This window comes from Myripristis murdjan, chromosome 8 (assembly GCF_902150065.1).
Source record: "Myripristis murdjan chromosome 8, fMyrMur1.1, whole genome shotgun sequence".
NCBI lineage: Eukaryota > Metazoa > Chordata > Actinopteri > Holocentriformes > Holocentridae > Myripristis > Myripristis murdjan.
In genome coordinates, this window is record NC_043987.1 from 8257506 (window position 1) to 8272500 (window position 14995).

The window sequence follows — 14995 nt, forward strand, 5'->3', positions numbered from 1 at the left end:
CTTTTTATTTTTGTGAAGTGAAGTGGCAAGGCTGGCAGTGGGTCCAGCACCCAGCGTGCACGTCGACGCCTAAACCCCTGTAAGTCATAATGGCTTCTCAGTAGCAGAGTGTGCCGCAGTGGGCACTGCTGAAGCAAATCCTTGGTGTGTTTTTCTCTGTCTCACGGCCATGCTTTTTTTTTTTTTTTTTTTGCACAGTCCCTCTGAAAATTCAGAAAATTCAGCCTTTTGTTTCATGGCTTTATCTTTCACAGATATATGAATCAATATTCCTCCAACTTTCGGCTGAAGAATTTCATCCAAAAATGAGATATCGACCATTTCAAAAAGACGGCTTATTCATAAAAAATGCACCCCGGCAGCAAAAATAAAGAGCATGTTGTATTGGTATTCAAATTATGAGACATCCTAATTATTTTTCTTATAAAATAATGATGTATTTGAGAAAGAAATTCTCTGTGTTTTTGAAATATTCACTGTAGCGGTTAAATAAGGTTTTGGAGTGAAACTCTTGTGTAACTCCAACACACAGCGCTCATACGTGTAACAATAATAGATGACTTGTAGTGACACAGCAGTCAAATAGTGAAGATCACAGAGCTGAACACACATGGACACCGACACAGAGCGGCATGGCACCCGTCAATCACAGAAAGTAGTGCCCTTCAAGTGGACACACAGAGGAAAAAACACACAACTGAAAAACGTCGATCTTACAGAATGCTATTTTTTGAGTATTTACATTTGTCATTAGAGGAAGAGAGAGAGAGAGAGAGAGAGAGAGAGAGAGAACTGACCAATAGCTAATTAACAAAAAGACCTTAAATTGTCCATTTGCTTTTCAGTGCTTCAGCTATAATGACTCCTCTTTCAATGGGATGTCTTTGTAAGTCAATAAAAACGACCAAAGCATGCCAGCTGCTCGCAAACTAACACACACAGATCAATGTGATCAATAGACACTTAACCCTTAATGACCTTTGACATGAGAACAAGTTTTCTAACTGCACACTGACACACACACACATGGACCAGTGACACACAATCCCTCTCATTTACACTGTTTTTTTGTAACGTAATCTATCACTACTCGGTGTGGTGGAATCCTCTTTCCTCTTCCTCCTCCCTTCTCTGCATGAATAAGAAGAAAACACTTCAGAGGGATGCTTATGTGGGCGTGCATTTACGGTTTTCTGTTTTTTTTTTTTTTTTTTTTTTTTGTACATGTATGTGTGTGGGTGAAAATGCTTGTGTGTGTGTGTATGTGTGTGTGTGTGTGTGTGTGACACGCAGCGGTCGCTGTCTCATGCATCTGTACCCTGGCTCCAAATCAAAAACACTTGTACTGTATCCCCTCAGGGAGCGAGACAGACAGCGGCAGACAGAGAGAGAGTGAGTGAGAGAGAGAGAGAGAGAGAGAGAGAGAGAGAGGGAGATAGAGAGAGGGAAAGAGAGAGAGAGAGAGATAGAAAGAGAGGAAAAAAGAGCTGAAAGGGAGTGAGAAGGGAACAGATGCACAGGAAAGGTGGAAACATGAAAGGACTGGGAGAGGCTAGGAGGAGAGGAGCGAGAGGGGGTGTGAAGAGACGGCAATGGAGAAAAGGAGGCAAGACTAAAAAGAGAGGATTAGGGAAGAGAGGGGACAGTTGAAGGTGGCGGAGAAAGGAGAGACTTTCAGAAGGGGGCGAAGGACAGAAAAGAGAGGAGTGGGGCCAACTCAAGTCGACACAAGACTTAGCCCAAAAGACTTTTAGAACAAGTCAAGACAGAGTCCTGAACACATTAATTTCCAAAATGAAAATAAATGATAAACAGGGCTTGGGTCTAAATTCAATTAAAGACCTTTTTCATTTTCCCTGGATGAACAGAGATTTAGATTTTAGCAGTAAAAGGACCTTCAGTGTCCTTTTTGATTATAGGATGTAAATATGGCCATAAAATTCATAGTCAGGTTTTTGAAATACTTTGAATTGTCATGCTGGAGGAGAAACAAACGGCACAGAAAAAGCTAGACCTGTGCTGTTAGCCAGCCACAGCATGATTTATCTCCAGAATGACTGCATTATAGAGCCATACCAGTGATTCTGCATGTTGAGCGTATTATCTACAAAATGTATTAACTTCACGCTTCTGTTAATCTTTTCCCAAAGCAAGCAGTCGCATTTTAGAACTCATTCCACTCTGATATGAAAATGAACTTTTAGAGGCTTCACACTTTCTTCACACCGCTATTCCATCACCATAATAAAGTCACGCACATTAGTTTCCCCAAAAACAGCAGCGCTGTTGTGTTGTCATGACTTGAAATTGGGCGGAGTGATATGGTCTCTCCGCCCTGGAAAATAGTCCCCGGGAAATGTTTGCTATACACAGACAGTTATCACCTGTGTGGTTTATGAATGTTGACAAGTTTGCTAGCCACAGACGCAGGACATTATAAAAACTCTAATTTGAAAACTTAGGGATTTTGATTACATGTTGTGATATTGAATATTTAGTACTTATTGCTAAATGGTTTGTTGTAATGTTAAATGTGAGTAAATTGACCCAGCATTCAAAATCACTGCAGATCCTCTTATCACTGCAAAAACTCAAAATCTTACCAAGAATATTTGTCTTATTTCTAGTCAAAATATCTCATTACACTTAAAATAAGACATGATCACCTAAGAAATAACTTGTTTTTAGACAATTTTCAATAGTTTCAAGTGAATTTTCACTTGAAAATTTGCTTATTTCATTGGCAAATTCTGCAATTGAAACAAGCAAGTTTTCACTTGTTTCAAGTGAATTTTCACTTGTGTAGTGTACACAAGTGAAAATGTGTAACGAGATATTTTGACTAGAAATAAGACAAATATTCTTGGTAAGATTTTGAGTTTTTGCAGTGTAGCTGTTTGTTAATATAGCACTAGAATTATTGCATCCACAAACTGAACGATTGCCCTGATGGTGGCGCTAGAAGAAAGGTAGTAGGATCACCAAAATTGAAAAAGTTCTTCCTTCTAGAGTCGTGAGTGTGCCCAGCAACCTTTCCAGAAAGTCAAATAAAAGGTATTCAAGTTATCTCACTCATAGCCAGGATCAGTCTGGGCAAATCATTAATATCCCAGAAATGATGGGTCAGGTATAATAATAACAATTATGGCCGTGGTAGAATTTGCTGACATTCTGCATAATGGAAAAGCTGCGAGGCAACAAATTGCTGCGGTGGAGTTTATCTGGGCTAACGTGAGCAGCAGAGGTTTTAAAACAGGAGAGGTGTTCCATTAGCGGGACAAAAGGGGTGTTAATGTAGCCGGCCGATCATTTTACCGGCACTAAGGTGACAGAGAAAAAGGTTTAAAATAAAATAAATAAATAAATAAATGAATAAATAAAAAGAAATGTACCGAGAAAAAGTTTAATCAGAGGAGACGAGAGACTGAGTCATGCTGGTGTTGATGTATGATATACACACTGCAGGTCGCTTGAAGTGTGTGTGTGTGTGTGTGTGTGTGTCTCCAATATCAGTGTGTGAGCTGCTCCTTGCATCACATCAGCAAACATGCATCTGCCTGACACACATGGGCACACACACTCCAAAAATATCTCTTCACCAGTGAGCTGATGGGCTTTAATGGTGCACACATACATGCATACATGCATACTCAAATAACGTCTTTGGCCACTGGGCAGACCATCCACATGTTCACAAATGAGAAAAAACACGCGCCCAAAAAGAGAAATTATCTGTGTCACCCCTCCACTCTTTCCTCCCTCTTCCCTCTCTCTTATCCCTCCGTTCCCGCACTCATCTAATTTTACATTTTTCTAATTAATTCTCTTGATTCATTAGGGATGGAGGAGAGGAGGAGGCGGAGGAGGGGGTGGAAGAGAGGAAAAGAAAAAAAACGAGGAGCGAAGTGAGGGATGAGAGAGGAGTGGAGCATCTTGCCATCTGCATTTCTCCCCTGCAGGGCAAAATGATGAGTCTGTCTTTCCAAACTGCGGCTAAAGTATTCGGTGCTCCGAAATAATAAAGTATAAAAGCGTGTTGGCAGGGGGGGGGTATGGGGGAAAAAACATGATGAAAAAGAAAAGAAACGAGGAAATTAAGTACAGTGAACTCAGCTCAAGGCGGCCTGACCCTCCCCTGCTGCTCTCTTCACCCCGCGCTCTCTTTGCATGCATCTTTTTTTCCATCTTGCTTTTTTTTTTTTTTTTTCTTTCCCTCCACACCATTTTGCATTTTTGTTGTGCTTTATTTTGAGATTGCTTCTGACAGCAGGGAGACAACGGTGTTCGCAGGGAGAGGGAGAGAGAGTAGAAAATGTTGAGAGGGGTGGAGTGAGAGGTGATGGGATGGATGGAGAGAAATAGGGCAGACGGAGAGAGATACAGAGAGAGACGAGAGGCATTAAAGATTCAAAGTGCCAGACGCAGACAGACGAAAAGTAAGGTGTCACAGACAGAGAGAGGGCTGCTTAAAGTTTCTCGGTTATCAGTTCACCTTAAAAAGCGAGTTTAAAGGCAAAATGCGTCCATAATGGCATTCGAGGTTAGTTGTCTTATTTTCTGCTCTACTTCACCAAACCGTTGCATGAATATTAATATTAGTTCCTATGGCACTTTTTAGTTCACTTTCAAAGATAAAATTAAACAGAAATAAGTCAACGCCACCGCCAAAAAACCTGCATTAAATAAAAAAAACTGTGCCACAATATGGATGATGGCAAACAATAAGATTATCTGAGACGCATCTCTCTTTATTTGGGCGCTAAGAGGTTTTCATGAGCGAGATATGAAGATGAATATGCACAGCTTATCCTGAGTTTGATCACAACCAGGATATTAGCTAATATCCAGAATACTGTGTGCATGAAAACGCACTCGTATTCCTTGAACGAGCCTTGGCATCACAGATAAAAATATCGAGCTTCGGCTAGGAGTTATTTATGTACATGAAAATGAATGGTAGAAAATCAAAGAAATATATATATATATATATATATATATATATATATATATACATAGGGATTGTTACTCTATCAAAACAAATGACATCCAACTTTTGTGATACTGTGATCATGCCATTTTGTCATAACCATAAATGCGAGCTTCCTGCTGAGGTAAAAACATTGAGTCGTCTTCTCCTGGTCGTATTTACTGCTTGGAAACTCAACATGGAACATTACAGGCACCTAGACAGTAGCTGGCTTGCTAATTGGCTCTTTTTCTTGGTATAGTGTCCTTGGTTATGGATAACCAAAGCCAAAACACACTTAAGAATATTGTTTAAGGGAATTAATTAAAGGAAGTAAGGGAATTCTTGTTCTTTGATCGACGACCACATTAACTATACAGATCTAAATTTTTGTTTAATTTTATGTATGTGTTTTTTATTCATTTACTTGTGTTTGTTTGTGTGTTTCTTTGATTATTCATTGCTATGGGGGATTCTTATTTAAATATGATGTAGTAAATTTTAATTTCATTTGATTTCACAATTTCAGAATTATAAAAAATATATATATTTTCATGTAAAATTGTAAAAACGGCCTACACGAAATAAATAGGAGGGCTAAAGATGTAATGTAAAAAGTATTTTTTGTTTCAGTGTGAGTGTATTTTTTTTTAACTGGACAACATGTATTTAAAGCAACGCTGGGAAATCCTTTGCCGTGTTATCGGCTGCAGCTGTCTTCTCTTGGCATGCCATCGCATGTCAGACCATTGAAGCCAATGAGGGCAGAGATGCTCCATCACAGACCGGCCTATTCAAAAATGCTCCTGTGTGTGTTTGTTTACTGTGTGTGTGTGTGTGTGTGTTATCTAATTTGATTTGCCCGCCGTTGTGTGGCATTTGCATGAGAAAGCAATAAGTATGGCATTGCCATTACATTGTTGTGCACACGAACTAATGCAGGCATGACTTTGTCACACAGTGCAGTTCACATGTGAAACACACACACACACACACACATGCACACACAAACACTCATTACACCACAGTTTGTGACAAGACTTTCATCTTTTGTACCTGTCATTGCTGTCTACCACACACACACACATACACACACACACACATGCACTGCACATCTCCATATCTTATTTATATGTATGAGTCTTAAGTAAGGGGAGCAATAATGTGTGTGATTTTATTGGGTTTACACATTCTGGCAGCTGTGGAGGTGAGTGATATTGTATTGTTTTAGATTAATATCTCAGGCAGGTAAACACAGTCAAACACATACACACGAAAACACTCGTATACCCTCAAAATGTCACCATCACTGTCACACAGGACGTCAGTGCCTTTGCACCACTAATACAGAGGAACGGCGAACAGAGAAAAATAGATGGAAGGAGAGGGAAAAAAAAGTGTGCAGCAGATCATAGATAATAAATGTTGCAGAGTCAAATCAGATTTTGTAACTGCAAACTTTATTTCCAACTACCCTTTTAAAAACAGATCAGATCAAACTTTATTTATTATAGCCATCAAAATGGTAAAATGCCAGATTCCATCTATTTTTAACATGTTTTGACAGCAATATAGAGGACGAAGAAAGGTTTGTCACGAAATTCTGTGTTTCCCCATTGTGACTGCTGGGAGAATCTTTTTCCAACAGTGAATATATCAAGTTTGAACAGTGAATACATTGAGTTTTGAGTACAAAGACAAATAGGAAGAAGTTCCATGCTGCTGTATTGAGACATTCGGCATGCAGGTAGCTCACTATTGCTTTGTACCTGTATGCTTTACAGATATTTCTTACTATTTCATAGCTCATTCACAGTGGAGGCTGTTTAAGCTATTCTGCATTCCAGACCCGTGAAGGTTCCCAGACCTGACTCTGAGAACCACTGCACTACAGTGTGTTTTCCTGCTGGTTACCCACTAAATCCTCTCTACAAGTCGGTGCTGACAAACATGGTAGATGTACCACTGCTGCTGCTGCTGTTCAGTCTGGATGCACAAGGACAGCGAAGGGGAAAATGAAAAGCCACGCAGAGTAGATAGGAAGGCACAGATTGGAATTCATTTTTAGATTCTGATTCAACCAACACTGCGATACCCGCCGACTCCTGCAACCACTACACACACACACGCACACACACATGCAGACACACATCCTGACGCAGAGTGCCAAGCAGAGAAGGGCTGGGTGCCACTTTTTAAGTGTGTGGCGTGAAGCAGCTGTCAGGGAACTTAAGCCGCAGCATCCTAATCGGACATCCGAAAGTCTGACCAGAGAGCTGCTGTGTTGTTCGCCTTGGCAGCGAAGGTTAGGCGCCTTGCTTAAAACACACTTTGGCAAGGCACCATCTGTATGGGGAATATGGGGGATGGAACAGAGGACACCGAGTCTTCCCTGAGTTACGTCCCTGGCTCTAACCTGAGTTCACACTGCGGGCAACACAATCAGAAAGTCACCGGAAGTCCATTAATTTCCTATAGAGCGGTGAGACCGGGGAGACTTGCCCAGTGTGTGGACTGTCAACAAGCTTGTCAGCCAAGAAAAAGTTGGCCACGGCTGAATTTTTCAGGCTTGTCAGCTGTCAACAGCCAATCAGGTTTCTGAACATCCCTGTTACCCTGCTAATGTGATTTTATTCAAGAACAATCTGCCCGGAAAATGCTAAACGGATGAGACGTTGATTATAGGAATTCAAGGCTTCCCAGTTAGTACTTCTGTTTGAAAGGACAACATGAAAAACAGTTTTTTTCTGGTTTTAGTGCTACCTAATTAGCGCTTGTTAGATGGCTGCGTTAACCCATCCGAACACGTTAACGTGATGAAAGGCAATAACAAAGCAGCCTTCAGAGCTTTGTAGCTGGTCAAGACTACAGCAAAGATGCAATTGGAGCCTGTCGCACCACCCACAATCAGTTAGAACAAAGTGATTCATCAGTTACTTGGCTCACAGTGTGAACACAGGGTGAGGTATCTCATCAATAATGGACATGGGGAATTTCATGTCAACTTTTTTTTATTTTTTGGTGGTCACATCCCCTTTCTTCAAGACTGCTACTGCAGAGAAACGGTTCTTTACCAAGCTGAGCTCGTCCGATAAAGATGCAAGAAACATCAAATGGGAGGTAACACGGTCATATTCCCAACAGAACAAATTTTGGAGTTTTGAACAGAGGAAAACACAGCTAAAAATCACTTTAGGCGCTGGCACAAATTGCTGAAACATTAATTCCGGGGCTGGATTTAAAGGCTGTGAGAGCCAGATGAGTCCCACTGGCCGCTGATTGCCCTTCAGTGTCCTAGATATTGCTGAGACATGGCATTGCTGATGGTATTACTCGCAGTGTAGTCATAAAGGGGCGGAGAGGTGGCTAGACAAGGCACAAAGGGACAGACAAAAAAGCATGGGAGGCAATGAGTGGCTGGTGCACTGATGGTCGGATTTGCATTCAGAAAGCTGATGGTTTGAATCTCAGGAACAAGTGGGAATAGTTAACAAGACATACTGTGCAATTCTTCATTAGCTGCCATTACAGTACAGTATTCCCTGATAATTAAAAATAGCAAAGGTGTCTTAATTACTTTAATTACCAGGGGATAGATCTTCAGAGAGGGGAAAAAAAATGTGTCAGATGAAAAGAAAAATGGTTCTTTGGGAGTTGCTGCCTAAAAAGAATGCAACTGCTGTAATTTGGCAGCATTTCGGGTTTGTACATAATGACAGAGGGGAGCCATCAAATCTGGATGAAGCTGTGTGCAAGATTTGCATGAGGAAAGTTGCAGCCAAAGATGGAAATACATCAAATTTGCATGCCCATCTCTTAATCAACCACTTGCTAATGTTATGAAAGGACTGATGGGCCATCCAGTTCAACACCTTCCACTGTAGCTATTGCCCAAACACGGCTTTCACAACCAAGTGTGACAATTTGACTAATTCCAGATGATAAAGCATCACTGCACGTTTGTCATTGGCCATTAAGGACCTGATTAACTTTTCAAAGGGAAAGGGAGCGTTGCAAGGGGTGTATTGTACCACAAAAAGGTGGGGGAGAAGTGAGGGACAGCTTGGTTACTTGTGTGCCTGTTTACAGTAGAGTTATAAATTTCTATGAATATCTTGCCAGCCGAGTCAACCGATGTAGCACTATTAACAGCAAAACCCAGTTTTCCATTCTGACAGATCAAAATGTAAACAACATAGTAGCTACCTGTGGACATTTCAAATTTATTGTTTTATTTGCAGCAGTCTAGATGCTGCATAGATACACTCCTAATACCAACTGTCCAGAATACAAATGCCAAAGTGTTGACTTACACCTGTGGCAGTATGGAACACACCTCGACTGACAGAATATTTCAATTTGAATGGACTCAGACTTATTTATCTGAAACCACCCTTATATGTGTTTAGACAGGGCAATGTATAATTATTGGACGTTTTGTCTGTATGCATCCATACAAACTCCATATAGAGCATTCCATGTATTCCTTAGCAGCTGTTTGCTGGCCTTAGTATCATTATTGTATGGCCTCTGTAAGTCATCAGATACATGCAACTGCTTTAATTTTTCTTCTTGTCATTGCCAATTTGTGTACTTTTTACTTTTTACTCTGTGTGTGTGTGTGTGTGTGTGTGTGTGTGTGTGTGTGTACATGATGAGCAATGACAGCAGTGACAGTAGGTCTTAAGGTTGTGGTAATAGCCTGTGTCCTGTATAAGTAGAGAAGCAGCCATCTGCAGGCTCCAGCTTTCTGAAAACACTTGCTGTTTAAGATGCAAAATGCCATTATCTTCAACTCGGTCGAAGCTCTCTCACTTTTCCCCCTCTTTCTCTCCCTCTTTTCTCCACCGCGGCTAACTAATGTGACAAACTGTGCGGTCGATTGCTTGGTGATGGAAAAACTTTTAAGAACTGGTGTGGGTGAAAAGGAGGGAGGGCAGCGAGAGAGAACAAGAGAGTAAGCAAGAAAAAGGGACAAGAAAAGCAGAAATGTGGAATTAAAGAGAGGATGGAAGTGTTGAGAGGGAGGACAATAATATGAGAGGTAGAGGAGGGATGGCTGATTCATAAGACTTCACAAACAAATGTTTCGGTGTACCGTGTTCTCGACGTGACTCACACTTGAATAGCTCATATCATAGAGTCAAGTGTACATGCTGTCTGCTGCTGTCCCATCAATGGTTGCTAGTGGAGACGCTGACCTGGAAAGAGATGGTCTGACCCAGTACGGACTCCCATGTGAGACCCCTGCTGTGAGTGTGTGTGTGTGTGTGTGTGTGTCTCTGTGAGTGTCTCTCTCTCCCTTTCTCTCCCTCGCTGGATTTCCATTTGCTGTGTATTTTACATAATGTTGTACCAAATTAGAAAAATCAAAAGGAAATGGACGAGTTTCAATTAAATTTACTCAATTTTGTAGAGGAAGAGTGACATCAATGCATACATTAAAACTGATCATGAAGAAGCCTTTATTTAAAAAAAAACAAACAAAAAAAAAACAACAACATAAAAGCTGCTTTGGTCATTCTGAAATATTATCTGCACAACATGTCTACCAAACGGAAATGGCATGCACCCTGTTCTTCACACACATCTTATAGTTACATAGTGTTAAGTTGGTGCTTTGGAGATGGGCTGAATGGGCATGTGTAGTATAGGATCCATTTTGTGTGTCATTAGAATATGAAACTAGAGGGGTACAATTGTAGAAAAAGAGCATAAAGGTGGGCATTTAAATTGTGAGCCATACTAGTTCAGTTTTTATACATAAATGCCATTCCTGAAAAAAAAAAAAAAAAAAGAATAAATCACTTTTGTTTGTAATATTTCACATAATATACTTACCAAATCCACAACTTTGCTGCAAAACCAATATTGCCTACATAGGTATAGTATGGTTTTTGCCAGGGCCATTCAGAGACCTTTAGGGGGCAAAAAAAGGGCACATGGATCAAGATTTTCCAAAGAAAACACCAACACCAGCATAACCTGTTGAACTAGAGGGTCCAATATTCAAATAGAGAATCTCACAGTAAACCGCAGTACCATACCATACTGTAGAGAGATAGTAATTGAAATATTACAACTCCAAAGTCAACTATTCAATCTGGCAACAAATCAAAATTCTAGTGTCAACAGGTATATATGGTGACAGAAATAGGAATGCTGTAAAGTACATTTTATTGCTACACACATTACTGGTGTATATGCTGAGTTCTAAAAAAAAAAAAAATCCTGCCTTGTACCCTTACCAGAACATTAGGGGGGATTTGTGTGAATACGTCTTCATATGCGTCTATATGCGTAACCTACTGCTATAGGATTTACTCACAACACTTAACATGACAACATCCAAGCAGCAAAGAGTCTACCTGATTCATTACACAATACAATTAAAGTGCGAACTCAGTCGGCTGTTTTTTCTCCCTGGAGGGTCGTGGCGTGGGTCACATGATGGAAACAGACTGACAACAGCCAGTTAAAAATTACTGTGTTGATAAGATGATAAGGGACTTGGGCAAGCTTTTGGTGGATCACCATTAAATTTGGGTAACAACACTGATGTTGCCTCTCGCGGGGCTTCCTAAACTTTTTCATGCAAAGACCCACATGTAACTATCACTGTACTTAAATCCATCACTAGAGTGGATTTTGGATTTGATCTAGATTTGTTCTTTATTTTTTCTTAGTTGTCTGTCTAACATTGAAGATGAGCAAATCAATAAAGTGTATTATTATTTGTTGGACAATACGTATTTAAATTTCGGGCGACCTTGATGTTACCACATTCCTACTTTTTCAGCCGCAGAACACATTAGGTTCTTGGCAGGCTATAAAACTGTAATCAATGCAAGTGATGCTTCTTCTGTTTTTATAGTATGATCCTTACTGTTTTTAGGTAACACATCAGCAGCTCTGGGTTTTAAAAAACTGTCAGGTAGCTCAGAAGGCTGCTTCCATTGTCCAATCATGAATTTCCACAGAGCGTAATGTGCAGTGGTGCCAGTGGGGGCCCGGTGGATGTAGAAATTGTGCCTGTACTGCATGATTTAAAAATTTCCATCCTCTCTTATTGAGAGAAGAATGCCCTGATGCAGCCTTCCCATGACCCACCTGTCTCCACACTGAGACACACAAGTGGGCCAGGATCCGTACTTTGAAAACTACAAGCCCAGAGGATGACATCCGTCCATTTTGTTGACCCCATGACCTTGTCTCTATAGTGCCATCAGCCGGCCAAATTGTCAAGGCCAATATTGCAGTGTAATATCTAAAAATCAATTTGGTGCATCGGCATGAAATTTAGTGACAACATTCACGTTGGCCAGATGTCAGTTTTGCTGACCCCGTGACCTTCCCTCTAGCACCACCAGCAGGCGCAGCAAGGCATCTGTATTAGAAATAATGAGCTGCTTTGATTTATATTACATGGAAACAAATGCTGTTTATAGAAATGAATACAATTGGATATATCTGTTTTTGCAAGTGAACTCTATTTGACTAGTGTCATAGAATTTGGGAAACTTATGTACTATTATGAACTACAGAAGTAAATTTGTCCCACATTTTATGCTTTCCACCTTCACTGTATCAGGTTGGTTACTGCACATACTAATGGTTGCTTGCATGTACTGTGGTCTGAAACAAGTTTGGATGGTTTCAACCTGTCAAAACATGAGCCAGCCATCTGTAAAATGATAGATAGTCCTCCATTCTTCATGTTTTTTTTTTTTTTTTTTTTTTTTTTTTTTTTTTGTCAGTGTATCAAGCCCATAGAGAATGTATTGGCTCATTGATGGACACAAAATCTTTTTGTGGCCACCCTTGTAGGCTACACTCCTGAAAGAAGTTGATTTAATTAAGCTCAGTTTGACTCAAATTAACAAATTCTTGAAGGATTTGGTGCTCTACTGATGTTCACTTGACAGCTGAGTGGAAACAAAGCTTCTCTCGTTCTCTTTACCTCTCTATTTCTCTTTCTTTCCGTGTCGTCTTCATGTGTTGTGTGGGTTTGGCGTGTCTCTGCATCACAAACAAAACACTCTCCATACCTCTCTAAACCAGGCCATTGCACAGATGGATGATCACCGCAGAGAGCTGGTGAGGGACGGAGGGGAGGGAGAGATAAAGGGATGGAGTGGAGGAATAGAAGGAGGATTGGTGAGGAGGAGAAAGGAGGAAATATCATTAGCGTAAAATGAAAGAAGTTTTGAATTGCCTCGGGTGATTGCTTGCGTGCCAGTGGCTGCACTCGTTTGCTGTTTCCATCTCTCCATCTTGGCGTTTGTTTTTTTTTTTCTCTCTCTCTCTGTGGAAGCTAATTTACCTCCTGTGTTTCTGGGTGAAATGGAGCTGGAACATTATCTGGCTGTGTCTGCCTTTTCTCTGTTACACACAGTCACGCTCGCACAAACACACTCTCTCACTCACACACACACACACACACACACACACACACACACACACACAGGTACACCCACCTATATCCATTTGACATCCTTTGCCCTGAGTCTTGACCTTATCTGTTGTTGATTTTCATTGGATGATCAATCCCTCCGCTCCAGTGACAACCAATAGATGAAATCCACTTGATGTCATGACAACAAAAATAAATGCCTGGCCGCTGACCCTGTGCTCTTGTTATTTGATGCGGTTTAACTATTTTCCTATCATAGCTTTTACTATGGGATGCATTTTGCTTGGAGATTGAGGACTCTTTAAAAGTATTTTTTTGTATTGTAAAGATGAAATGATTTCAATTGCATTTATACAGTTTGTGATATAGTTTGAGATATTTCTGGTGATTAAAAAAAAAGTTTATAAAAAATTTAAAATTATTTAAAAAGAAAAAAGAAAAGAAAATTTGCAAAAGTAGTGAACTCATCATCACTCTCAGACATCACTGGACAATGCTTGATGAGAAAATCAATTTGCGGATATGTCGTCCTGTTTTTTCATTAAGTTAAAAATGAAACACTGAAAGCTTTGACATTTTGCGCATCTGGAAATGAGAAACCTCATTTATTATATTTATTGTTCTAAGGTCATTGTCAAAAGAGAGTGGCTATGAGAAATATAGAATCTGAAATAGTGCTTGTTGTACAGGACCATCCATCTCTTCATCCTCCTCCTCCTCCGCCTGCCCCTGTCCATTTTCTTTAGCCAGAGACACTCTATCTTTCAACGCGGCATTGAATCCCCCTGCGCTTCGGGACAGGCTGCAATCAAACCCCATTTGCTAGGCTGCTTTTTATGTTGTCATATACTCTGTCGACCCATAACCCGCTTTGCTTTTCCTAAAGGCAAGAAGTAAATATGCTTCTGCAAGTGTGAGCATGTGTGTTTGTATACACTTCAGTATATGCGTGCACACACATGTGCGTGTGTCTGTGTATGTGTGTGTATGTTTTGTTCACTCTTGAGAGCTGAAAGAAGGTGCTGATTGGTGATAACCAGTGTGAATGACTAATTAGAGCTGGTGGCAGCCAGAGAGACTGCCTCTGCCACTTCACTGTGAATGGGCCTTTGATGCTGAATCCAAGCTCTCTGTGTTCAAACACACACACACACACACACACACACACACACACACACACACACACACACGTACTGTACATGGGATTATTTCCAAAAACTGGCACCTTTTACATATCATGTAAGGCCTTTTGAGTTATGAAGATCTGTTTAGCCTCTGTTGTAGGCAAAAAAAAAAAAAAAAAAAAAAAAAAAAAAAGATTCAACAGAGAAGCACCTCTGTCATCAGTCTGTAAAATTGTGACATCTTCATCTTTTTGGCTTCCATTTTCATCTTTTTGGCTTGCTGCAGTTGTCTTTACTAAAAGAGTGTCAAGTCATTTTCACTTCATAAAGTCTCTTCATAAACTGTCATTATATAACATGTTAGGCAATACTGTCATCTCAACTATAAGACAGTTTGATTTCAGGTTGAGCTCTGTTTGGTCACGAGTCCCCTGACCGGGGACATAACCGGCCCACACTCCGGAAAAAAATGTTGGCATTTTACATCAGCTA